The following is a 27,883-nucleotide window of genomic DNA, read 5'->3' on the forward strand; positions in this document are numbered from 1 at the left end:
TTTTTTTCCCCCTTTTTCTCCCCAAAGCCTCAGTAGATAGTTGTATGTCATAGTTGCACATCCTTCTAGTTGCTGTATGTGGGACGCGGCCTCAGCATGGCTGGACAAGCAGTGCGTCGGTGCGCGCCCGGGATCCGAACCCAGGCCGCCAGTAGCGGAGCGCGCACACTTAACCGCTAAGCCATGGGGCCGGCCTAGTCTTCCTCTATTTTCTGTGTGGGACGGTGCCACACCATGGCTTGATGAGCGGTGTGTAGGTCTGTGCCCAGGATCCAAACCTGCGAACCCCGGGCTGCCAAAGCGGAGTGTACAGACTGTACCACTACACCACCAGGCTGGCCCCTCACTAGTCACTTTTATTTGCCAAGGCTTTGCAGCGTGCTTCCATTGCAACATCTCTTGCTCCTCCAACAAAAGGCAGAGGGGAAAGTGCTCTGTGAGTCACAGATTATTAAATAGTTTTTCTCCTTTGGATTTCGGAAAGTCAAACCACATCTTACCCCAGGGTAAAATTAGCTGCAGTATCTTCTGACTCTTCTGCAGCTAAGGACTGCAAATTTCTTCGCTCCAGCCCCAGCCCATCCCGGTGGCCTTTAGCATTACTATCCCTGCTAGTTACCTGTTACTGAACTTCAACGTGCTAGGTGCCAGCACTATGCTGAGTCTTCCACATACCCATGGCAGATCCTTGGGGCAGCCCTTTCTAGCTAGTATTCTTGATTCTTGTTCTGAAGAACCAGACTCAGTTCAAGCAACTTGCCCAAGGTTGCTAGATAGTGAGTGTCAGAGGCGGCATGAAAACACGCTGTCTCTTGTCTGGCTTGTCTTCGTTGCTTCAGTATCCCTGTTAGGGAGAATGGTGCGTGTGTGTGCGTGCGTGTGTGCGTGCATGCGTGTGTGTTTTCTCTTTTAATAAAATTCTTCTTTAATCATGAAAACAAAGCTGTCTTTAAATTAACCATGTGGAAGCCAGGAGCAACGTTGTGCTTAAAATTCCATGTGGGTATCTTTGTTTTAGATTTTATATCCTCGACTCTCTGATCACAAGATAGAAAGAGAAATAGACTCCAAAACAGCTCATCTTCCAGCTCCAAGTACTTACCTCAATGCATTGTCTAGATATTAGGGGTTCACTACATTTTTGTGTTTGTGGAGCAGTAAATTTTTTTTTTGCTTTTACTGCCTTTTATTCCATTCTTACAACCTTTTTTTTTTTTTTTTTTTTTTTTGCAGTTACCATCTAAGAAACCCAGTCCTTTGGAAAATGCCATAAAATAAATTAAATTTTCCTGGGTACTGTGGTTTCTGTCTGCAGTGGCTTTCTTTTTGGCTTTTCTTCTAAGCTGAATGCTCCTCTAAAATCTTAGCTTAAATCCCCGGCCAAAGCGTGTAGCTGTCTGCTCATTCTTTTGTGGCATCCCAGGCATCCTCTGCGACTGTCAGGGCTGAATTACCAGGCTTCCTCTCTCTCTGGCGACACCCACGCAGCATTCTGCGGTGGGGCGCCTTACCACCATGTTAGGAAATCAGTGGGTGTTCACACAACAAGAGGAGAAAAAGAAAAAGACAAGAATCGCCAAAACAAGCAAGTTCTTCCTATTCTTCCCTCTGTCTGAGAAATGTTCTTCTCTTTTTCCCAACACCCGACGTGTGGTATCTGCCAAAGAAAGCTTTCTCTGCTCTTCAGACACAGGCCTGATTGTGAGCCCTTCTCCCCAGCGTCCCCACGAGGGCAAATTTGTATGTGTGCTGTTTGTTTTGGTTTGTATTTATTTTCCCAGCCCATTGAAAATAGGGTCTTTTCCTTTTTAAAATAAATTTTGGAAGTGAAACACTTTTCCCTTTGAGTCCAGCCCTTCCTCCATGTAAACCATCAGTCATTTTCAGATAGGACAGTGAAAACCTGCTCTGAAACACCATCCTTACACATTAACATCCTTTTCTTACACATTAACAACTATGAAAATTACTGTACGTCTAACAACTGTAAACCCTGATAAAACATAGTACCACTAACAAGTACCACTTGTTAAGTTAGTACTTAACTTGTCAAGTTAGTACTTGACAAGTACCGTTCACTTCAACGGTCATATTTGACGTGCATCAGCTATTCCCATGGGGAGGTAGCATTTGCTCCCATCCTACACCCCAGCTGTAGGAACGGAACTGTCCTGCAGGCACAGATGCAGCGATAGAGGGAGTTCTCTAACGTTCCCAGTCAGACATGGACAACGGAAGGGGGAACTGGGCACTCGTGTGGTTTTGTAAACGGCACAACACATTTTCAGTTATCTGCTGTTCTGGTAAATATTCTTAATATTTAGACATTGTTTTTTCTATTCACAGCCCTTTACAAATAGAAATGGATTTCCCTAGATCTGTCCTAGGGTGCGAGGGAAACATGTGTTTTCTTTTTACACATGTGTTTAAATAGCTTTGGTTATTATTTACATTTCTTCCCATAATGTACTCAATCAAAATATTTTCTAGGCTTTCATCTGCACATGAGAAGCTTACAAGGGCAATAATGAAAGCAAGTGTCTGTGAGCCCTCTGGTGAATGTGCCACGGTTTCGGCAAAGATTATTTTTCCAGGAATGGGCAATTTGTAAAACTTAAAGTTTTATACTTTTTACCAAAAGTGTGCTAAAGCAGCAATGACAGCGCAAGATGCTTTGCATTCTCAGAAACTTGGGAGACTTGACTAACCATTTATTGCAATAAATGGAAAGAAGACAAAATCCCTAAACTTTTCAGGGTAATGTTTCCACTTGTTACAGTCATTTGTTATGGACATTGCCAGAGTTGACAATGACTGATCTTTTGTTCACTTTTTAATTTTTACAAGAAATTAAAATACAAAAAACCTTGATGCACAAAGCTGCAAAAAAGGTTAGGATTCTGTTCACCACACCAAGAGGTTGTCGAACTTCAAATTTGAAGCACCTAGAAGACCTTTTCAATGTTAGTGAAAACCTTACTAAGATTGACCCTACTGGCCTGTGAGTAAACTGCTTTCTCTCCCACCCTGCCCTTCTCCCTTAACCTCCTACCCTGCACATCAGAAAGACAGTGATTTTTCCCTCATAAAACAAAGTCAGTATTGCCTTTGCTTAGTTTCAAGTTACAATGCCAGTTCTGTTGAGCTTTTATGGTGATGTAGCTTCAGTATTACTTTTGTATCTGCTTGTTCACATTTACATCCGGACTTTCTGCTCCCAAATTTCTGTATATTCTGAAACTGGGGAGTTCAAAACAACTTCACCAAATCCCCTGGGACTCTTGGATTCTACAAAGATCTTTGTCATCAAATGGTGGTTGCAAGACTTTTTTTTAGGAGTTGTCCCATTTGGCTGAGAGCCCTGCCTGTTTACCAGCTCTATGAAGACTGAAGGTTTATTACTAGATATTCCAAAGACAGATCCCATTTGGTGGTCTGGTAGAACTGAGTGGCACTCCTACCCTGCTAGGAGTGGGAGTAAAGTCATGGGAGAGAAAGTCGCCTGCCTTGAAATTGATAATGGGGTGAGAAAAACTTTTCTTTTGGTGATCTGTTTGTTTTGTCACAATATTTGGTGACCACCTGATGGAAGGCCTTTTGTTCTCCTGGTTCACCCAGTGAAAATTGTGGTTTATCCCAGCATGTTGGGAATGTGGTCCCTGGGGGACTGCCTTTATATTGTATGAATGGTTTGGCTGCCACATAGCCTGTGTATGTGTTGGGATGAGGGACGAGCAGTACAAAGAGATAGTGAGACCCCTACAAGACTGTACTTTCCTTTGGCACATCCCAGATGAAATCTTAAAAAGTGGCACCCTCTCCTGTGTTTGACAGATATTAATGAGGAAAGCTCTTTTTTTACCCCTACTCATAAAGCAGTGGCCTTTTCTCCTCAGAGTTGCATATAATTTTTATGTGTGGGATGACAAGGTGTAGTGGAAACTGTTTACCTTGGCATGTACGGTTCATTTCTCAGGAGTTTCATGTCCCTTACACTATAGCGGTAGCCTTCCAATGTCTGGGAAGTGCCTACAGCATTTACCAGCTTGTCTGTTCCCTTTACATTCTTTTCCTTTGGCCAGGCCCTCCTATCACAGTGCCAAGATTTTTAAATTCATAGTAATTGAGTTTCACATCACAATATTAATAGCCATCAGGAAGCTTGACAGAGAAAATGAATAGATAGTAGTTATCTAACAGATTAAGGATCCGTAAGAACCCTTTGATTCTGAAGGGTACACAGGACGATGAAGAAGCCCTAGTGTAAGATAACACTGTGGTTTAACGCTTTGGGACTGAGATTTGCTAACTAAATATCTTGGGAATTTGAGGGAGTACAACCCAAATGATGATTAAAAACCAGAGAGCTTTCATTTTCAAATTCCCTAACACGTCACCCTAATTATTCTAATTATTTAGAATAAAAATGGAGAATCTAAAATTATATTTTTTGGCGTTAACTGTTTTCAGTTTATCATTTCAATACATTATAATCAAAACAATTTTATACTCCCTGTAATAACTGCTATAAACCGGGCTGGGAGTATCTGCTCCCTTTGGTACAGTAGACATTTATATTGTCTCTAAATGAATGCGCCACCGATTTCTGAGTGAGGTGGGTATTGGAGAAGCACTGCGAGGCCCTGGGCTGTTCCCAGGGAGTTGATAGAGGCATATTTGATAACTGCTCAGGTACACTCAATTGTGGAGCTCGTTTATATTTGTTGTTCTACCACAGTGCTGTTATTACTTAGAGCCTAAACTCCAACTGGATTCAAATTTATTTTAACTATTTGATTGTGAACCATGTAACCTAATGGGAAAGTTGCCTAACGTATTTTGTGAAATGTCTTGAGAAAATTACCCGTGTCTATATTAAGCACAAACAAAACTAATTCCCCACAATCTCAAAAATAAAAAATGAATGCCTAGAAGAGAAGCTAGTTTTAACTTTGAGGCCACGATCAAATTGCAATTCTGAGATCACAGATGGGTATGTACGTGCACATAAATGTGTATGTTTTGTGTTTCTGTGTGTCTTTCATGAATAATATAGATATGTATATACCCACAAATATAAGTTACTGCTAAAGAAAATAAAAAGTTACAAGGACTGAAAGGAGACACCAAAAATATGATTTCCTTACAAATATTTGCAGGAATTTTACTTAATTGCAACCAGAAGGCTGACCTGGAAGTGTAGTGTTTTGACCCCCAAGCTGTCTGGTTTCCTATGTGTGGTGTTTTGCTCTCCCCCAACTGTGAGAAAATCTATTTTACATGGTTTTAACCCTATATATTCTTAGAAACACTGAAGTAGAAATTATTCCCTTGGGGGAAAAGAAATTCTCATTATTTACAAGAATGACTTGTAAAGGTTTTTCTTAAATAGAAAACATTTTTGAAACACTTAGCAAATCTTTCTGTATAAGATATATTGAAAATAAAACAGCTTCTGGGTTTCCTTTCAAGGTAATGTGAACTTCTGGAAGACTGTTAGTTTTTTGCATTGTGTAAGTTTATCCTTATTTTAGTAAAACACTAACTTTTTAATAACAAAGGTATACGGGGTTTATAAATAGTCCTTTTATGAGGAGGCTTTCTCGTACATTTTTTTTCCTATTTCTAGCTTATTAAATCTTTTTTCTCTAGCCTTTTAGAAAAGTAAAAATTAGGCTGAATAAACTTTGGGGGCCTGTAGTAGTATTTGGTTTTCTAATGGGCCAAAAGACACCAGTGAAATTTAATTAGGATAGCTGTAGGACTGGGAGGCCTACTGTTGGAAAATTATGGAATTCACATATCACATGCCCATAGATGCATTAGCTGTTCTGGTAAAATGATGGGGAACGTTGTTTCTGTGTAGCCTCTTAGAGTTTGCCAGCATGATCAACCGATCATAATATCCCATTTTAAGTAGAGGAAAGCATCATTATTCCTATTTGATTTAGGGATTTAAGAATGAGGAGCACTGACAGTTCTCATCCGTTTAGCTGAAGAATATTTCATCCCATCCTTTTTTTTTTAATAATAGCTTTATTGAGATATAATTCACATAGCATACAATTCACTCATTTAAAGTATACAATTCAGTGGTTTTTATATATTCACAAAGTTGTGCAACCATCACCAGAATTAATTTTAGAACATTTTCCTCACTCTGTAAAGAAACCCTGTACCCATTAGCAGTTACTCCCCGTTTTCTCCCAACACCCTTCCCACCCCTCGCCCTAGGCAAACACCCATTTATGTTCTGTCTCTATTGATTTGCCTATTCTGGACATTTCATATAAATGGAATCATACAATATGCTATTCTTTGTAACTGGCTTCTTTCACTTAGCATAATGTTTTCAAGGTTCATCCATGTTGTAGCATTTATCATAGTGCTTCATTTCTTTTTATTGCCAAATAATATTCCGTTGTATGGATATATCACATTTTGTTTGGTTGATGGACATTTCGGTCGTTTCCACTATTTGGCTGTTATGAATAATGCTGCTGTGAACATTTGTACAGGTTTTTGGGTGGATATATGTTTTAATTTCTCATAAGTCTATACCTAAGAAAGGAATTTCCGGGTAATTTTGTACCTTTATGGTTAACATATTGAGGAACTTGCAGACTATTTTCCAAGGTGATTTTTAAATCTCACCAGAAGTATCTGAGGGTTCCATTTTCTCCACATCCTTGCCCACACTTGTTATTATCTGTCATTTAGGTGGCAGCCATCCTAGTGGGCATGAAGTGGTATCTCCTTGTGGTTTTGATTTCCATTTCCCTGATGGCTAATGATATTTACCATCTATTCAAGTACTTATTGGCCATTTGTATATCTTCTCTGGAGAAATAGCTATTCAGATCCTTTGCCCATGTTTTAATTGAGTTGTCTTTTTATTATTGAGTTGTAGAAGTTCTTTACATATTTTAGATACAAGTCCCATATCAGATATATGATTTGCAAAGTCTTTCTTCTCTTCTATGGATTGTATCTTCACTTTCTTGATGGTATCCTTTGAAACACAGAAGTTTTTAATTTTGATGATGTCCAATTTATCTATATTTTTTTCTTTAGTTGTTTGTGCTTTCCATGTCATGTCTAAGAAATGATCACGTAATCAAAGCTACAAAGATTTACACCTATGTTTTTTTCTAAGACTTTTATAGTTTTAGCTCTTACATTTAAATCTTAGATCTATTTTGAGTTAATTTTGTATATGGTGTGAGATAATAGGGGTCCAAATTCCTTTTTTTGCATGTGGATATCCAGTTGTCCCAGTACCATTTGTTGAAAAGACCATTCTATCCCCATTTAATTGTCTTGGGACCCTTGTCGGAAATCACTTGACAGTAAATGTGAGGGTTTATTTCTGGACTCTCAATTCTATTTCTGCATGGCTGTCCTTATGCCAGTACTAGTAGCTTTGTAGTAAATTTTAAATCATCCTCCCATTCTTTTAACAGAACTGTTTTATTTTCTTCCCAGCAGGGTTAAAGCTGGCATTTTACTAATCAGGATCAAGTCTGTTTTAACCTAGTCAGTGTAAAGATCATTTTAAATTGTTATAAACACCATTTTTAATGAATTAATAAAATCCTATTAAGTACGTCAAAGATTTTTTCTAGGATTTTAGATTAAATTAAACCCTTTCACAAATTTATACTCTAATTATTCCATTTTAACCAAATCAATGAAGAGAAAAGTGATCCTCATTGTAGTCAAGGTCTTCATATTAATGGAAAAACCACAGTGAGTATCAGTGTTTGTAAGGTATGACTGGGGATGCTGATGGGTCTCAGTAAGTTCCATTAAAATCCCTTACTATAGTTTTTAAAGTTGACTTTGAGTTAAAGTCCAACCTCCTTTGCTTATCCCTCCAGCCTCATCCCCCATCCCTCCCTATCCTTCTCTGCATTCTGAACTCTGAACCGTATCTACCCTGCCAGATTCCCAGGAGCCAATAGGGGTTGTCCGTGGTTTTACACAGACATGTCTGCAGTGCCGTCCCATTCTCAGTCCTCCTAGCAGAATCCTCCTGATGTTTCCAGACTCTGCTTGGATGTTTCCCTTCCATGGGGATCTCCCTCCTCCCAGTTTAGTTTGTTACTCTCCCTTGTTTAATTAGACACACCCTTTCTTGGCATCCACAGTTCTAGATGCCTGTCTTTCCTGTAACACTTACATTGTAACCATCGTCCTATGACCCCTGTCTCTTTCCCTCTGACCTCAGTTGAGTCCCTCAGGAGCAGGGCGGTTTTCTTGGCACACCCAAGGCTTCACATAGTACTTGTATGTACTAGGTGCACAAGTAGCATGAGTTGGATGACTGTGGTTTGATTATTACTGTTAGAGGAACACCCAGCTTTTGACAGAATGAAAAAAAAATGTAACAATTTCCTGTTCACACTGGTCCCTATAACTGCTCTAGTGAGATCATTTTCAGGGTCAGAAAAGAAAAATCCCTACTTAGTAGAAGGCCTCACTTCCATGGATATACGCCAGTTTGCTGCCAACCTGCTCCCTCAGTCACAGCTCATCATCAGTGTGGTATTTAATGTGGTATTTACTTTATGTTCTATGACTGACATGTAACCCCCGTACAAAGCCGTGCAGCCCAAGCTTCTTTAACAACGGTAGTCTTCCTGCCATTTCTAAGGAATCTTTTATTTTTCCCGAGCCCAGGAAAGTTTTCTTGTAGAAAAGCTGTGTTTGGAGAAGAGTGCTGAGAAAAAGTGAGACTTGCTCCAATGTGTAGGAACGGGTTTTAATGATGGAAATCAGCAGAATGGAAGGGTGTGGGTGCAGGTGGATAGGGAAAAGCAGGCCCTCGGAGTAGACCACAGGACAAAGCTGAGCGGGAGGAGGTGATGACAGGAGTGTAGGTGGGCCTGGTGTTGAGGAAAACCCTGAGAGGAAGTGATATTTAGCTTCTTGTAGAACCTCAATGTGGGAGAGTTGGTGGGAGAGATCTGCCACTGAGAAAAGATGAAGATAAAAACATCGTAAACCAGCAAGAAGCACAACGCCAGGGAGAGAAGAGAGGAGGACAGAGCAGTGCGTGAGGCAGAAGGGAATGCAATGCGTTTATGCCCTTGCTTAGCTCAGCGTTGCTTTGAAACTCACAGCCTGCCCCAGGACGCTGCGGGGATCTCTAGGACCCCAAAGCACTGCAAATTGTCTAGTATTTTCAAACACCAAGTGGAAAGGCCTCAGACCATGTGGACCTTCTAATAAAAGAAAGGAAGATAGAAAGCTGCTATGTAGAAAGGAGAGAACTGTGACTGAACAACCTCAGCTTCAGTTAAGTGACTGAGAGCTGAGTGGTACCTTGAAAAGGTTTGCATTTGGAAGGTGGTAGTAGAGAAAGAATGTGAAGAAAAGTGGTTTTATGGGATGGATATCCAGGAAGCTGGGAGATTTGGGATAATGAAACGTTAAGAGAGGCTGTTGTGGAGGCTCGGGGGATGGTGAATTCTCAGTGTTCAGCAAAAGAAAAACACACGAGTCGAGAGAGTGGGGTTTTTGTGGAATGGTGGACCAGGGTCTACTCCTGGGGGTTGGTGGGGACTGGGATGCAGGCAGGTTACAGCTTTAGTCCTTGCCTGTGTAGTCTGACCTGACTCGTCTCCATAAGCCGTTAGAGCATCAGCCCATTGGTTTCCTCCTCTTTCCCTCTCCGTTCTTGGTATTTCCTTGATATTTCCATTTCGTTTGAGCTCAGCTACGTATTTAAATGTTTTTTCTTTACCCAGGTTCTTTGTTTTTAGCTGTAGGTCTCCTTTATCTCAGTTTACCAGATTCCCCAGATTCAGTTTTTAGAAGGGTGTGCTCTTTTTACTGCAAGGCTATATTTTTAAAGGATGGTGCAGTTTTTACTCCATACTTAACGGGTTGATGCTGTGGCTTTGGTCTGCAAACTGTATGTATCTGTATCTATACCTATACCTATAATCAGTTATATTTTCAACTGGGGCCACTAGTAGTTAAAGAATCTCAAGATGAAGTTACTGTTCGTGTTATAAGTACAATAGTGTGCTCACTTGAGGCTTAAGGAAGATGAGAGCTTTACAATCACCTGTTAGATCATTTTTGTTTAGGTTTCCTTTTATTTTTTATTATTATTTTTATTTATTTATTTATTTTTTTGTGAGGAAGATCAGCCCTGAGCTAACATCCATGCTAATCCTCCTCTTTTTGCTGAGGAAGATCGGCTCTGAGCTAACATCTATTGCCAATCCTCCTCCTTTTTTCCCCAAAGCCCCAGTGGATAGTTGTATGTCATAGTTGCCCATCTTTCTAGTTGCTGTATGTGGGATACGGCCTGAGCATGGTGGGAGAAGTGGTGCATAGGTGCGTGCCCGGGATCCAAACCCGGGGCGCTAGTAGTGGAGCGCGTGCACTTAACCGCTGAGCCACGGGGCCGGCCCTAGGTTTCCTCTTAATTGTTATCTACTAAGAAAAATTATTCTAAAGGTTATAGTTAGAATTCACAACATAATAAAGAATATTTCTGCATTCCTCATAAAGTGTTATTTTCAAGGTTGGCAAATTACCTAGAAAAGCAAGCTTTAGTCGTGACTTACGTTCTGAGACTTTGGAAGAATGATATTAACACAAATATTTAAAAGAAAAAAATGTATCATCTTGAATATTTTCATCAAATGACAATTTCTTTTTAAAAATTAAGCTGTCTTCAAAAGAATCTTCACTTTCATTTTTAAACTTGCTAGAAATTTCAAATATGTACAACAATAGAATCATGTAATGAACTTCCACTTACATCCATCACCTAGCGTCACATTTGTAACATATGGCCAATGTTATTTCATTTATACCCCCACTTGCTTTTTCCTGCCCTCCCCCCACAATTATTTTAAAGTAGATCCTGGACATCATATTATTTTACACACAAGTGATTCAGTGTATACAGCTCTAAAAGATAAGGTTTTTTTTTAATGATCGAAGTGCCGTTGAGGAAAAAAAAATCTTGCTGTCATCAGATATATAGGCTATCCTCAGATTTCTCTGAATATCTCTTTGATTTTTTTATAGTTGGATTGTTCAAATCAGGGTCCAGACAAGGTTGGTCCACACATTCATTGCATTTGGTTGATTCTCTTTACCTTAGATGAATATCTCTTTGAACCTATGGGAACGCCCCTCCTGATTTTTTATCTTGCTGTTTACTTGTTGAAGAAACTGGGTCAAGTGTCCTCTGGAATTTCCCACATTTTGGGTTTGGCTGGCTGCATCTACATGATGGTGTTAACATCTTCTTCCAGCCCCTGTATTTCCAGTAAACTGGTAGTTAGATCCACAGGCTTGATGAGGTCAGGTCCCTTGTTGTTGTTTCTTGCGCAAGAATACTTTGTGGTGGATGCGGTGCATTTCCTGTTGCATCTCATTGGGCAGCACATGACATCTGGTTGTATCTCTCTTGATTTCATGTTAATAATGTGTATACAACCAAAATGGAGTTTCTTTTTTTTATGATTTTTTCATTAATCAGTATTTTAAATTTGTTCATTTGGTATTTATGTATCAGTAAATACTATGTAAGCAAAACAAAATTAAAAAGACCCCTTTACATATTCTAAACTTTGCCTTGTTTAGGCAATTAAGAATATCAAGGTAGTAACCTGAGTCATAGCATACATAGTTAGTTCCTTTTTTAATCTGAGTCTATGTAAGATCTGATTTAGCATCTTAATTAAGATCATAAGTTAGTGCCTACCTATCACTTTATTTTTACATATCAAAATAATGTACATTTTATGTGAACTCAAAGGACTTGTGTAAGATAAAAAATGAAAAGTATGTGGTGATTTTTTTTTTCTGTAAGAAGATACATCAGCAGGTAATTAAAGGGAGTGAGAGAGAGAGAAAACAAAACAAAGAAGGCATGTGACCTGTTCTTTGAAATCCTTCAGAGGTGCGATAATAATTGAGCTAATATGCATTGGCTTCTCATAAATTGCCTTGGTAGTTTGGGCCTTGAGTGCCTTAGAAATTAGCTTTCTCCCCATGCCTCTTCACTGTTGCTATAGTACTCTTGCTAAAGGCCTATTTGTTTGTGTTTAAGGAACTAGGGTAATTTCTCTCTTATATTCACTTACAGAACTTGCATTTTGTTTTTGTCTTCCAAGAATTCTGTAAAGTACCACCATTACTCTAGCAAGACTCTTGCTACTAATTTCATTATAACATACCAGTAAATCAACAAAATAAGATTTAAAACAGTGACTTCCAAACCTGAACTGTGCATCAGAATCCCCTGGAGCCCTTTAAAAGGAATGCAGTTCTCTGGCACCCACCCCAGGTCTATATCAGGTTCTCGGGTGCTGAGGATACAGGAATCCGTACAGTTGTAAAAGTCCCCACCCTTGGAGATTCAAATTCCCCAAGTGATTTAGATATGGACGGTGGACTCATGATCGGGAATTGGAAAGACTCTAGACTAGTAGATAATTACTTGAACTTCCTAGTGGTTTATTTAATAACTGGACGAGACAGTAGGACTGATGATAAACTTTGGGAATATTTAGTGTTTTCATCCATGATTTGAGTGAATGCATCAAAAATGGGCAGAAGACTTAGCACCTTGTAAAATGGGATACAAATCCCAAATGACTGTGACAATACTGAGAGGAATGTTTGTTACAGGCTGAATAAAAAATATAGAACAGAAACAGACTACATAAGCATCAGAGGAGAGAGCAATGACTGCCTGTCCTGAAGGACAGAGCCACAATGAAGTACTCACCACAAATCGGTGATACGGTGCCTATTGAGAAAGCCCGCACAAGACTGGGAAACGAAAACAGGAGTGTAGCATGAGAGGAACACACAACCTTCCTTTAACTTAATAGTTTCCCTTGAGGCTCCCATGCTTTTGTCTGCTTCTCATCTTTGCAGAGTTCCTGGAACAGATGTTTGCCTTTTTGTGCCTTCTTTCTTACCTTCATTCATTCTTCTACTGTGAAGCTACCTCAAAAATGCTATCAGCCACCTCTTAATTGTCAACTCTCAGTATTTTGTTCAGTTTCTGCCTTTACTAATGCACTCTGGCATTTGATCTTTAAACTCTCTCTTCCCTTGACTTCCAAGACTTCACTCTCTTGATTATCCTTCTTCCCATCTGACTGCTCCTTGGGGGCTCCTCTTTCTCTGCTGACCTTCGAGCATTGGTTCTGTCCTAGTCCTTTTCATTTCTCACTTGACGCGCTCCACCGTGGACCTTTCTGCCCTTTGGCCAGAGTTACCTCAGTATGTGTCTCCAGACCTCACTTCTCTTCTAAACTCCACACCTTATTTCCATTTGCTACCCAGATATCTCATAGGTCCTTCTCTCTTAAGCTTGGTTCATTATCTTACCAGCTCTCCCCACCCTTTCTGTTCCTTAGCAAGCCACCATCACCTAGTCACAAAGCTAGAAAAACCATCATTGGAATTCACCCTCTCTGCACGTGTTTATTGTTGACCACCAAATCTGTCTCTGATTCTATCTCTGAAGTGTCCCTTGAATGTGTCTCTTTCTCGTCAGTCCTGTGGCTATTGATGATCCTCACCTTCTCCCACTCGGCTTGCAGTAGCTTCTACCAATTTCAGCCGCTGTCTTCCATTGTGGAAATGCAGGCCCATGTGCCACATATTGGGATTTTTAAAGAGAAGCTGAAAATCCATATTTTCATGTAACCTTTCCCAATCCTTAAAACGTATGCAACTAATTCAGAAAATTTTATAATACCATGTGCACCTTCGTAGGCCACTAGTTTGTGATCTTTTATTTAAACATAAGATAAAAATATTATAAGAAAATGATAGTGTAAGTGATTTTTTTCCTTCTGTCATAGGGAAAGGCTTTATATCAATACCAAAACAAAACAAAACATGTATATGACTAATTAAAAGTGGAAAATACTTTGGTAAAACAAAAAATACTATAAACAAAGTTAAAATATAAATGATAAGAAGGGAAGAAAATGTTTTCAGATGAAAGGTTAATGCATTTATTATAAAATCATGCTTACAAAGCAATGAAAAAAAATTTTTTAAAGTTATGTACCCTAATAGAAATGAACCAAGGGCATGTAGAAATACAAATTAATTTTAAACATCTGAAATAAAATTTGACCTTTCTGGTAATCAAAAAAAATGGAAGTAAAAATGCAATGAACTGTGACTGTTAGCCTGTTAGGTAAGTAAAGATTGATATTGCCCAGTGTCGATGTGAGTATGGGGAAGTGGACATGGTGTTATACTGCTGGTGGGAATTAGGGTTTTTTTTTTTTTTCAGGAATGGAGTGTAGCAGTATTGTATCAGTCAGGGTTTGCAAGATCCTGGCAAATTAGGAGAGGAGAAAACAGATTTGGTATAAGAAAAATCAAAGTTCCAGGAGAATAGTGCAAAAGGCATTGGAGGCAGGAATCAAAGTGAAAAAGACTGACAACTTTCCAAAATCAGTGAGGGATATATTCTCTGGTTTAAGAAAGCCCAACTGATCCCAGCAGGGTAAATTTTTTAGAAGATTCTAGACATATTGTAGTAAACTCCAAAACACCAAAGACTTAAAAGAGATCTTAAAGGCTGTCAAAAGAAAGACAGATCACCTTTGAAAAATCAGTCAATCAATTAACAGCAAAAATGGAAGCCAAAACACTGGAATGATTTCTTCAAAGTGCTGAGAAAAAATAATTGTCACTCTAGAATTCTGTATTCTATTTTTCAAGTTTGAAGGTGAAATGAAGGCATTTCAGACATATAAACACCTGAAAAAGTTTGCTACTCACAAAACTTCATTAAAAGTCTTCCAAAGAATATTCTTCAGGAAGCAGGACATAATCCCAGGAAAGATGTCTGAGAGACAGGCAGTTGTGAACAAAGAAAATAACCATGTGGCTACAGCTAAACAAGAAAAATGGATACTTTATAGGATTTATAAAAGTCAAGGTAAAACTAAAATCCTGGAAAGCACTGGCAGATATGTAGCAGGGCCCAGACATGTGTGACTGGAGTTACAGCATTCTTAGGTCTTGACTTTTTTGGAGAGGAGTAAAAATGCAAACTGACTTTGGACTTGTTAGGTTAAATATGCATGTTAAAAGTTATAGTGTAAGCACTGCAAGAATAGAAAGAGATGATATAAATTTCAGAGTAGAAGAGGGAAAATGGAATGAAGGGAGGAAAAACAAATAAATCAACCCCAAAGATGGCAATAAAAGAGCTTTTAAAAAGAAAACATAGAAAAAGTGAAACATATAACAAATACTAGATATTAACCCAAATTTATTGATAATCAGAGTCAAATATTATAAGTCTAGATTGTTAAAAATTTTATTGATGTACTGTTTATAAGAGATATTCCTAAAACCTCAGGAGACCTCATAAGACCTCAAAAAAGTCAAAAGGAAAAGGAAGGAAAAGAGTTATACTACACAAATACTACTGAAAAGCAAGCCGGAGCAGGGGTATTAGTATTACATCAAAAACCTTTAAGGCAAAGAATATTACTAAAGACAGAGAAGACCACTGAATATTGATTATAGGTTTAATTCATTGAGCATATAATTCTAAACCTATCTGCACGTAGTTCAGTTTCTAAAGGAATGCAAAATGGACAGAACTAAAGAGAAATTGATAAATCTGCTATCATAAAGGGAGATCTTAATCCACCATTCTCATTAATTAATTGATCAAGCAGATAAAAAGAATATAGAAGATTTGATCAAAACAGTTACCAAGCTTGAACCCACGGATATATTTTGAATGCTGAACTCAATAACAAGAGAATGCCCATTTTTATCAAGCATACAGAAAATATTTATGAAACTAGACCACATGAGGCTGTTAAGCAAGCTTCAGAAAATTTCAAAGAATATGATTGTACAAACATCACATTCTCTGACCACAATAAAATTAACTTAGAAATTAATAACAAAGAGGTGCTTTTAGAAATTAAAAAGCATATTTGTATGGGTCGAAAAGAAAATGTTAGTTGAAATCAGAAAATATTTAAAACTGATAATTCAAAGACTACTTTCCAGAACTTATAGAACATGGCTACATGGGGTAATTTATAGCCTTAAAATGCTTATATTAGAAAATAAGGAAGGCTAAAAATGAATGAGTTAAGCATCTAACTTAAAAGTTAGATAAAGAACAAATGAATAAACCCAAGGAAAATACAGGAGGGAAATAAAAGAATATAAAGAAATTAATTATATACAAAATATACAGTAGAAAGGATTTTTTAAATAACCAGAATCGAGTTTTATGAAATAAATTATCAAGACGAAAAGTGATCAAGATCAAGGGAAAAAAAGGTGAAGAGAATTATTAAAAGTAGAAATACTAGTAATAAAAAAGAAGATATAATTAAATGTCAGTGGAAATTAAAAAGAATAATAAGAGACTATTAAGAACAACTTCATGCTAATAAATTTGAAAACTTAGATGAAATGCAAGCAAATACTGTCCTCAGTGGTGAAACATTAAAAGTGTTCCTTTTATAATTAAGGCCACGACAGTGATTCCTACCAGGAACAGTATTCAGCACTTACTGGAGGTTCCAGCTCAAAACGTTAAGGCAGGGAAAAAAATACAGGTGAAAAAATTGGAAATAAAGAAAAAGTGTGTCATTGTGGGGCTAACTGATATGATTTGTATATGTAGAAAAGTCTAAAGAAAATATACAGACTAATTATTAGAATTAATAAGAGGAATTAACAGGCTTTTCAGCTGCAGGTCAACATACAGAAGTCAATTGCAACAGCAGACAGTTTGAAAATGTAATTTTTAGGAGGTAGTATGTATGATGGCAACAATAAAAAATAGGAAGTACCTCATAATAAACTTAATAAAGTATGCGAGAACTTTATGTAGAAAAATTTTTAACTTTATTGAAAGGCATTAAAAAAGTCCTTAAAAATAATTGGGAGATTTACCATGTTAAATGCATAGGAACTGTCCTAATCATAATGATGTTAGTTTTCTCCAAATTGATCTATAAATTCAAGGCCTTTCTTTTTTTTTTTTTTTTTTTTTTTTTTTTTTTATTAAAGATTTTATTTATTTCATTTTTTCCCCCCAAAGCCCCAGTAGATAGTTGTATGTCATAGCTGCACATCCTTCCAGTTGCTGTATGTGGGACTCGGCCTCAGGATGGCCGGAGAAGTGGTGCCTCGATGCGCACCCGGGATCCGAACCCGGGCCACCAGCATTGCAGCACGCGCACTTAACCACCAAGCCACAGGGCCGGCCCCAAGGCCTTTCTATTCAAACTCCCAGCAGAGTTTTTTCGTGTAACTTCACAAGCTAATACTAAAAGTTATGTATGAAAGCATTAAGGACCAAGAATAACTCCAGGTAGTCCTGATGAAGATGAAACAGTACTGAAGATCAGGAGAGGAACTTGCCCTACTGGATATTAAGATTTATTATAAATAAAGCTCAGGTAATTAACACAATGTGTATTGACTGATAAGTCAATGGTATAAAGTAACTCAGAAACGGAGGATTATATATGACAGAGCTGGCATTGCAGATCAGTAGAGACCTTCTTCTACTGATATTCTACTGAATATTCAATTGGTTATTCAGTTGGGAAAGAAAGTAGATTCCTGACTGATACCATACACAAAGTCAATGTGCATAACATTGAGTTTTTTAAAGAAAAATCAGGTTATAAAGCAGCATCTATCATGTGATTCTGTTTTTGTAAAAAGAAATAAGAATATATGTGTGTTTATATATCCTGAGAAAAGATCTGGAGGATGTCAAAAGTCAGGGTGACAAAGTGACTGTCTCTGAGTGGTCGAATTGTTGGTGATGTAACTTTCTCTTTTATATCTTTTGATTTCTGTCTAGTTGTTTTTTTAAAAAAAATGTTAAGTATATATTACTTTTAATTAGGAAAATACCATTTTTCACTTTCAATTTTTTTCCTTTACTATTCTTACTTGTTTATTCTTCTAGATTAATTTTAGAATTATTTTTGACAACTTCCAAACTACCTCCTCCCCTCACACACACAAAAAATAATAATATTTTCATTGTGATTTTGATTGGAATTGTCTGGTGCATAATAGGCACTCAGTACGTGTTTTTTAAATAAATAAATGTGGGAACAATTCACATCTTTATAACAGTTAGCCCTTCCAACCAAGAACATGGTATGTTACTCAATCTTTTCAAGTCCTTTCTTTTTTATTAATGTAAGTTTTATGATTTTTTTAAATATAGGTCTCAGGGCCAGCCTGGTGGCATAATGTTTAGGTTTGCGGGCTTTGCTTCAGCAGCCCAGGGTTTGTGGGTTCAGATCCCGGGCATGGACCTACACACCGCTCATCAATCCATGCTGTTGCGGTGTCCCACATACAAAACAGGGGAAGATTGGCATAGATGTTAGCTCAGGGACAATCTTCCTCAAGCAAAAAGAGGAAGATTGTTGTTTACATGAAGAATGTGCCTCCAAAATGGGGGTGAGGTTTCTCCTCCAGAATTAATGGGAACAGTGGGAAAGTTCTGTAGGGGATGTCTGTCAAGAGGTCATTTCTGCTGGAAAATAAAGGGCATTGAAAGCCATAAAAAAAAAAAAAGAAGAAGAAGAAGATTGGCCACAGATGTTAGCTCAGGGCCAGTCTTCCTCACCAAAAATAAATAAATAAATAAATAAATAAATATAAGTCCCACACATTCATACAATTAATGTTTTCTAAAATATGATCTTTCCATTTTCCTCCACATTGAATCAAACCCTTAATGTGTATCTTTAATGTCAGGACTTACAAGTGTCAGAAAGATGATTTAAACATAGATAAACATGTTGTACGTAGTGAGGTTAAAGACCTCGGTTTATTTAGCTTAGAGTAAATGACTAGATTGAAATGACTATCTTCAAGCATTTGGTAGTGGGCAGCTTTCCTTCAGCTCTGTCAAAGACAGAACCCAAGAAAATGAACTTCAGCTCAAGTGTGAGAAATTTAGAGATTGTAAACTGGCAGCGCAAAGCTGAAGCAGCCCTCAGAAATGTTTTGTTTGGCTTCACAGTATATTTTAAAAATTGGAATTCATTGCTAATTTAAAATTTGGGAGATTTCACAAAAAAAATGTGGATTTCCAGCTTCTCTGGAAAGGCCTAAAATCGGGTACCCGGGGCCCTGTTTTTCCCAATGGCACTTTATGGCAGGAGTTGAGTAGCCGCCGTCCCCTTTAAACCAGGCGTGTGCTTTCTCTGGTTTTTCACAGTCGGGACCCAGCCCTTTTCCTGTTACCTGTCTTGCCCTTTAAGTGTTTTGAGTTTGCAACCTCAATTCTCATGGTAAAGGAAAAATTGAGTTACACATGCAGAGGTTGGCATCTTTTCATTTGGCATTTCAGTATTGCTTTTATAATATGGTTTAAATATGGTCCTGGCTAACAAGTGGGAAGTGAACTAGATGACTTCTCAGAGATCTTTCTTGTCCTGTGATTCCATGATCCTGTTAGGGTAGTCCAGTGGTTCATGAACTCTCTCTCATTGCACATGGTCATAGAATCTCCAAGCTGGAATGTATCCCCGAAAGACAGGGAGGCCACAGAGGATATGCTGCATCTGGCGTTTGTCGTCTTAGGCACAGGAAGTTTGAAAGCTATTGCAGAGGGGCCTGCTTCAACAGCCAACAGTTCAAACAACCAGCTACCTCATTTAGAAGGTTTATTAAAAATCTGTGTTTCCTTTAAGCATAGTTATTTAAAGGTGAATGAAGGGTGTTGTAGAGAACTTTGAGTTTTATAAATACACAGTATTATATCATGCCCATTATTATGCATGGTCTGGCAGAGTTATGATTATAGGAACCATCATTTTGAATATCATTTCATCTGTGCTTGCATATTATCTAAACATGGTTTTCATATTTAATGTTAAGGGCATATTTTTATAAACAAAAAAGTGGGAAAGTGGTATGAGAAAGAAATCTGAAGTGATAATCTATCAATTTGTTTTATTCTAATTTTTGTCTGCCCTGAGAAGCTTTCTCATTCAGTGGTAACAATCTCTGATGGATCCCATAGATAATAAAATTAATAGTACATGTGGCCAGTGGTATTACATACAAAGTCAAGGAGGTGACAGGTAGAGAATTTGTTTTTTTCTAAGTAAATTTGGCCTCAAGTAATTATTTTGTTCACAGTTTTTGTTTTTTTTCATGGAACTAACCATTTTGCCCCATTTGTTTTGGCATCAAATAGACATAGCTTTATTGTGACTCAGAGTCCAGTACTGTCCTTATTTAAGGACATAAAATGTTATCTCAAGGGAACCTTTTTGGATTCTCTAAATGTCTTGGGTAATAAGTGAAATTTTTAGCCCAGGACCAAATATTCCACTTACCCACCCAAATTATTTCCCAATTGTGGTCTTAGACTAAGATCCTACGTGTGTGTTCTTAATCTTATGACAGGACTCTTGTTTTTTGGTTCCCACAGAACAATCCCTTTCTCCAACCCCACCCATCACCAGCAGTGGTGAAGGTCACACTTAGGCCTGTAACATGTCTCAGAGGGCCCCATCAAGGCTTTTCCAAAGGTTTTATCTCATACCTAGCCTCCCTTTATGCTCGAAGTGACGGTATCAAACTTATGATTTCTCTACCCTTGACCATCTGATGAGGACTGGTCTACCTTTCCGAATAGGCACGGTTTCAGAAGTCATGAGTTATAACTTCGTTTTTCCTACATGAAATATCTTTAAAACACACATATTCTCCATCTTTTAAATGTGTTAAATGTTCCTGCTCTAGTCTAGCACCCAAGACATTGTCAGTACTCAGTAGATATCAGCCCCTTCCTTCCTACCCGCTTATTAAACCTCACCCAAGTCTTTAGATCGAGAATGAGTACTGACTCATGACCTCAGACTGGAAGCAGTCACAAGTCTGAACAGGCACAGTATGAAGCTCCTTCTAGGTCAGCACATAGTCATCGAATTGCCACCAAGTGCCCTTTCTTAAATATGAGACCACTATCCCACCTGCTTACCCTTGCTAAAAATTTAAGTATCTATAAATTTAAGATTTTATTTCTTTGAAATTATCTTTAGAACTAAATCTTCAAGTCATCTCTATTCCAGACTTTGAATTATAATTATAGCTTTAGTTTGAACTGCAGTTTCTTGCAGCAATTAAAGAAATCATCAAAATTAATAAATGTCTGGCATTCTAAAAGAGCATGCAGGTTGAAATTTTGTATTGAGGCAACTGAGATATAAAAAAGAATATTCTAACCCTGAATGGGATCATTCATCAAGAAAACTAGCCTGATGTCTTTAAAGGTCAGAGGTATGAAGAAAAGAGAGAGGGAGATTATTCTAGATTACAGGAGATTTAAGAGACATAAATAACCAAATGCAAAGCATAATCTGTGGTTGGATCCTAATATAGGAGGAAAGTCGGTGATGTTCATTTTGGGGACAATTTGAGAAATTTGAATATGGACTGGTTATTTGCACAATAACGTCATGCTCAGTTGTGATCATAGTATTTTGATGATACAGGAGAATGTTCTTATTGTTTGGGAGTCTATGCTCACATATTTAGGAGTAAAGTGTCATGATGTATAATTTATTTTGAAATGGTTTAGCAAATACGTATATGAAATATTACAAAATCTTAACCATTACTGAGTTTATATGGTGGATTTTTGGGTGTTCATGGCACTATTTTTCTACTTTTCTGAGTGTTTGGAATTTTCCCTGATTGTGAGTGATGATACTAACGAAATAGTCACCTCTCAGGGAGAGAAGTGTTGTGGGACACAGTAGGTCTTCCTGAGCCTGCCTTGTGGTTTGGGAGAAGGCTTTGCTGGAGGAGAGCCATGCAGTTGTGGGTAGAGCTTACTATGAGTGGTGCTCACCTGTCAGGCTGCTCAGTGCCTCAGCAGGCACTCAGAGGCATTTTCCCAGGCTCCCCGTGAACAGTCTCATAATAGCCGTGGGAGAGGGCTTTCCTCTGTGATGCACTGTACCACAGACTCCTTGGCAGCCTTGGGGAAGCTCAAGTAGCCTTGGCTATGAGTCCCCTGGAAAACAAGTGAAGCTGGATAGTTTTACAGTAAGAACTCCATGTTGGATATTTGCTCTCAGTATCTTGGGACTATGAAATGTAACAACCCAAACAAATGACCACTCCCTTAAAAGTGTTAGTCATTGGAGCATGGTACTACTTAAAACTAATCTACTGCCTTGCTAAGCTGAGATGGAATTTGTTCAACTCACATTTAACTTTTTGTTGTTGTTGTTTTTCCCTTTCTATTCATGAAGTCTCTGAATTTCTAACAAAGCCATCTTGGAGCAGTTTATTTTAGACAGAATATGAAATAAAGTAGTAGAACTCTGATCTGTCCTTAAAACATGGACCACCCTTTCTTTCTCTCATAAATATTACTGAGTCCCCTTTCCCCTTTTTTTTCTTGGAGACTTAATGTTTTTTGATGAACAACCAGGTGAGCCAGAAAAAAGTTAATGTGGTAACAAGTCATCATTTGGGGCTTCATTGGGGGTTCGGAGGTTGTCTGTAGAAAGGTAGAGAGAAGCACAGCAGCTCTTTACAAAGTACAGAATGTGAGGGGCCAGCCCGGTGGTGTAGTGGTTAAGTTCCCGCACTCCACTTCAGCAGCTCAGGGTTCGTGGGTTCAGATGCCAGGTGTGGAGCTACACCACTCATCAAGCCATGCTATGGCGGTGACCCTCATACAAACTAGAGGAAGATTGGCAGATATGTTAGCTCAGGGCCAATCTTCCTCAGCAAAAAGGGGAAGATTGGCAACACATGTTAGCTCAAGGCCAATCTTCCTTACCAAAACAAAACAAAACAAAACAACGTACAGAATGTGGGAGGCGTAGGGACTTGAGATTTTGGGGGCTGCCTGGAGGCCAAGGGGAGAAGATGGACCCTTGCTGGTACTGGACGTCGCATGACATTAAGCAATGCAGAAATGTAAATTATTTCTAGAAATACACATACCTGAAGACTCCTGGTGGAAAGATTCTTCCACTACAGAGCATCCTCCTGACCTCCCTCATACCCTAGTCTCTTCCTGTGTCTAAAGACAGTCTTTTCGGATTTAGGAGGACCACAATAGCTAGCAAGACAACAGGCATACTTAAATGTGATTTACAAGTGCCTCAGAGGCTTGGAATACCGTTGTCAGGTAGTATTCAAATGAAAGGTTCTCGCTTTATGATTTCCATTTTGTTCCCCCCAACCCCAGTCTCCTACCGACTCCCCGTTGTACATTTAAAACAATAATGTAGCAAGCTGGGAGCTGGTGCCCCAAGAACAGAAAAGCAGAGGGCCCCCTGGATTCTTTGCCAAGTTGCTATTTAGCATTAGAGAATAGTGGAGCTTTGCTTTAGCCCTGGATAAGTACAGAATCTCAGTGGCCTGCTGAACTCTGTGCAGTCAATTTCATTGAAGAGCAAAGATAAGAATGTAGTCTTTATCACTGCCTGCTATCTATGGATAAATGAAATATATCTCCCTAAGCGTTTCAGTTCAGCGCATTTCAGCAGCAGTGATTTTCTTTGTTTATACAAGCATACCTTATTTTATTGTGCTTTGCTTTATTGCACTTAGCAGATATTGCATTTTTTACAATTGAAGGTTTGTGGCAACCCTGCATTGAGCAAGTCTATTGGTGCCATTTTTCCAGCAGCATTTGCTCACTTCATGTCTTTATGTCACATTTTGGTAATTCTCACAATATTTCAGACTTTTTCATTATTATTGTATTTGTTATGGTGATCTGTGATCAATGATCTTTGATGTTACCATTGTGATTGTTTTGGGGCACCACGAATCGTGCCCATATAAGATGGTGAACTTAATTGATAAATATCGTATATATTCTGACTGCTCCACAAACTGGCTATTCCCCTGTCTCTTTCCCTCTCCTCGGGCCCTTCCTATTCCCTGAGACACAACAATACTGAAATTAGGTCAATTAATATCCCTACAATGTCCTCTAAGGGTTCAAGTGAAAGGAAGAGTTCCACGTCTCTCACTTTAAATCAAAAGCTAGAAATGATTGAGGTTAGAGAGGAAGGCATGTCCGGAGCTGAGATAGGCCATAAGCTAGGCCTCTGCACCAGACAGCCAAGTTGTGAATGCAACGGAAAAAGTTCTGGAAGGAAATTAAAATTGCTACTACAGTGAACACATGAATGATAAGAAAGCGAAACAGCCTTACTGATGATATGGAGAAAGTTTTAGTGGTCTGGGTAGAAGATCAAAGTAGCCACAACATTCCCTTAAGCCAAAACCTAATCCAGAGCAAGGCCCTAACTCTTTTCAATTCTCTGAAGGCTGAGAGAGGAGAGGAAGCTGCAGAAGACAAGTTTGAAGTTAGCAGAGGTTGGTTCATGAGGTTTAAGGAAAGAAGCCATGTCCATAAATATAAGTGCACAGTGAAGCAGCAAGTGCTAATGTAGAAGCTGCAACAAGTTATCCAGAAGATCTGGCTAAGATAACTAATGAAGGTGGCTACACTAAACAACAGATTTTCAGTGCAGACAAAACAGTCTTATATTGGAAGAAGATGCCATCTAGGACTTGCACAGCTAGAGAGGAGAAGTCAGTGCCTGGCTTTAAACCCGCAAAGGACAGGCCGACTCTCCTGTTGGGAGCTAATGCAGCTGGTGACTTTAAGTTGAAGCAAATACTCATTTACCATTCTGAAAATTCTAGAGCCCTTAAGAATTATGCTAAATCTACTCTGCCTGTGCTCTATAAATGGAACAACAAAGCACATCTGTTTACAACATGGTTTACTGAATATTTTAAGCCCACTGTTGAGACCTGCTGCTCAGGAAAAAAGATTCCTTTCAGAATATTGCTGCTCATTGACAATACACCTGGTCACTCAAGAGCTCTGATGGACGTGTACAATGAGATAAATGTTATCATGCCTGCTAACGTGACATCCATTCCGCAGCCCATGGATCAAGGAGTAATTTCAACTTTTAAGTCTTATTATTTAAGAAATACATTTTGTAAGGCTATCGCTGCCATAGATAGTGATTCCTCTGCTGGATCTGGGGAAAGTCAATTGAAAAACTTCTGAAAAGCCATCCTAGATGCCATTAAGAATATTTGTGGGGGCCGGCCCCATGGCTTAGCGGTTAAGTACATGCGCTCCGCTACTGGCGGCCCGGGTTCAGATCCCTGGCGCGCTCCGACACACCACGTGTCTGGCCATGCTGAGGCCGTGTCCCACATACAGCAACTAGAAGGATGTGCAGCTACGACATACAACTATCTACTGGGGCTTTGGGGAGAAAAAGGGAAAAAAAAAAAAAGGAGGAGGATTGGCAATAAATGTTAACTCAGGGCCGGTCTTCCTCAGCAAAAAGAGGAGGACTGGCATGGGTGTTAGCTCAGGGCTGATCTTACACACACACACACACACACACACACACACACACACACACGAATATTTGTGATTCATGGGAAGAGGTCAAAATATCAACATTAACAGGAGTTTGGAAGAAGTTGATTCCAACCCTTATGGATGACTTTGAGGGGTTCAAGACTTTAGTGAAGGAAGTAACTGCAGTTGTGGAAATAGCAAGAGAACTAGAATTAAAAGTAGAGTCTGAAGATGTGACTGAATTGCTACAATCTCATGATAAGCTTTAACGGATGAGAAGTTGTTTCTTATGGATGAGCAAAGAAAGTGGTTTCTTGAGATGGAATCTACTCCTGGTAAAGATGCTGTAAAGATTGTTGAAATGACAACAAAGGATTTAGAATATTACATAAACTTACTTGATACAACAGCAGCAGGGTTTAAGAGGATTGACTCCAAATTTGAAGTTCTGTGGGTAAAATGCTATCAAACAACATCATATGCTACAGAGAAATCGTTCATGAAAGGAAGACTCAATTGATGCAGCAGACTTCATTGTTGTCTTATTTTAAGAAATTAGCACAGCTACCCCAGCCTTCAGCAACCACCACCCTGATCAGTCAGCAGCCATCTACATCAAGGCAAGACCCTCCATCAGCAAAAAGATTCCAACTTGCTGAAGGCTCAGATGATGATTAGCATTTTTTAGCAGTAAAGTATTTTTTTAATTAAGGTGTATACATTGTTTTTTTAGATTTAATGCTATTGCACACTGAATAAACTACAGTATAGTGTAAACATAACTTTTATATGCACCAGGAAACCCAAAAATTTGTGACTCACTTTATTGCGGTATTTGCTTTATTGCAGTGGCCTGGAACTGAACCCACAATATCTCTGGGGTATGCCTGTATATCAAAATTAGTTTGCCATGAGAACTGACAGGAGTACCTTTTGTGTTTACTATCTCTTTAAGTTTCTTTTTAAACAATAAAGTTTTCTATGGCCAGTGGAATTTGAACTAAGCAGGTGCAAATATTTTTTTACATGTTAAACTTGCCATTTCTCCTATAGGTGCCATTAGGCAGAGTTTTCCCTTGAAACCATAACAAGACACCAATTTAGGAATAATTCCCTTTGGCATAATCCTATCCTGGGGGTGGGGAATATAGCAGGACAGGTTTCAATAAACTCAATTCTCCTAGTAATTTCAGTAATAAATCACTTAGTAAGAATTGCCTTATACTGTCTTAGTGTTCTATAGGGGAAGGTGTCATACTGAGACTTTGTTGTTTAGCTGACCAAGTAGGATTTAGTTATCACTCAAGTGGTATCTGTAGATACCAGGCTTCCTGAACTCAGAGCTGTAGCTTTCATAGTCGACTTCAGATTTAGCCCCTTCCTAATAATAATATTTTATTACTGGAGATACTGTACAGGGAAAAGATTTTTGAAATTTTGAACATGCCATCTGAATCTTAATCACTGAGAGCTATGTGTTCTGTGTGATCCACCAGCAAAGGCAGAATGACTTAGATGTTGCATTTTTTTTTGTTCAGTCCTTTTGAAAACTCATTATAAATCATTACTTTGAAAATCACTTTTAAATTTTTCTGTGTGTTTGTGAATCCCAAATTGTTCAGGACTCCTCTCTTAAAATTCCCCTCCCCCCGCAGTAGGACAAATAAACAGATGTGGAAGTCACTTCCACTCTCTCAGAGACCTAAGGAATGAAGTATTTGTTTTAAAGCACTCAGAATAATGTCCATGGTGTGCATGTTTTGTTTGACATTTTAAGCAGAAGAAAGCCACATAACCAAAATGCAGTCCATTTCAAGTGTGTTAGGAAAAGATATATTTCATCTCAGTAAATCTGGAGATTATCCTATCATAGATGTCACTGTTATTTCACAATCCCCATGACTAAAACAGTTTTGCTGTCGGAGCTGTAACTTGTGTAGACAGGGCATCAAATCTGGGGTCACTCATATTCTGAATCTTTCTACAGGAGTGTTGGAAAGATACTGAATGTGAAAGTGGAAACTTCTTTAATTGTGCTCTTTATATACAAATTATTTCAAAACAATCATAGTCATGGACTTTGGAGAGTCTGATGGTCCTGGAGACCACCTCTTGTAAATCATGGCCCCTCCGATATCATGGATAAAATACTGTCTCTGAGGTTGTCTGAGAAGCTGGGGTCCCTCACCCCCCTTTGGTGGGCCTTTCACTTCTGATTCTTTGACCAAGTACTTGACTGTGTTAACGGGAACATTTTTACGTAATCTTTTCAGGAAAGTCACCAGGAGAGTAGTTTATACCCAGGGGGTAGGCTAGAAGGGAAGGAAGGAAGGAACTACGCTGGTTTGTTGTTGTTAGTGCTGGCCAGTTGATTCCAACTCCTAGCGATCCTGTGCACAGCAGAGTGGAGCCCTGCCTGGTCGTTTTGTGCCATCCTCTCACCTTCCAGTGCTATATCACACAGTGCTCCGCTGCTAT

General features: G+C 38.7%; 1 protein-coding gene across 5 annotated transcripts in view; it reads left to right on the top strand.

Moving 5' to 3' along the window:
• Positions 1 to 27,883, top strand: part of SLX4IP (SLX4 interacting protein) — a 187,441-nt gene that overhangs the window by 131,624 nt on the left and 27,934 nt on the right. The gene's annotated exons all lie outside the window — the stretch shown is intronic.

Source organism: Ceratotherium simum, chromosome 21, assembly GCF_057802395.1.
Source record: "Ceratotherium simum simum isolate JZ-2026a chromosome 21, ASM5780239v1, whole genome shotgun sequence".
NCBI lineage: Eukaryota > Metazoa > Chordata > Mammalia > Perissodactyla > Rhinocerotidae > Ceratotherium > Ceratotherium simum.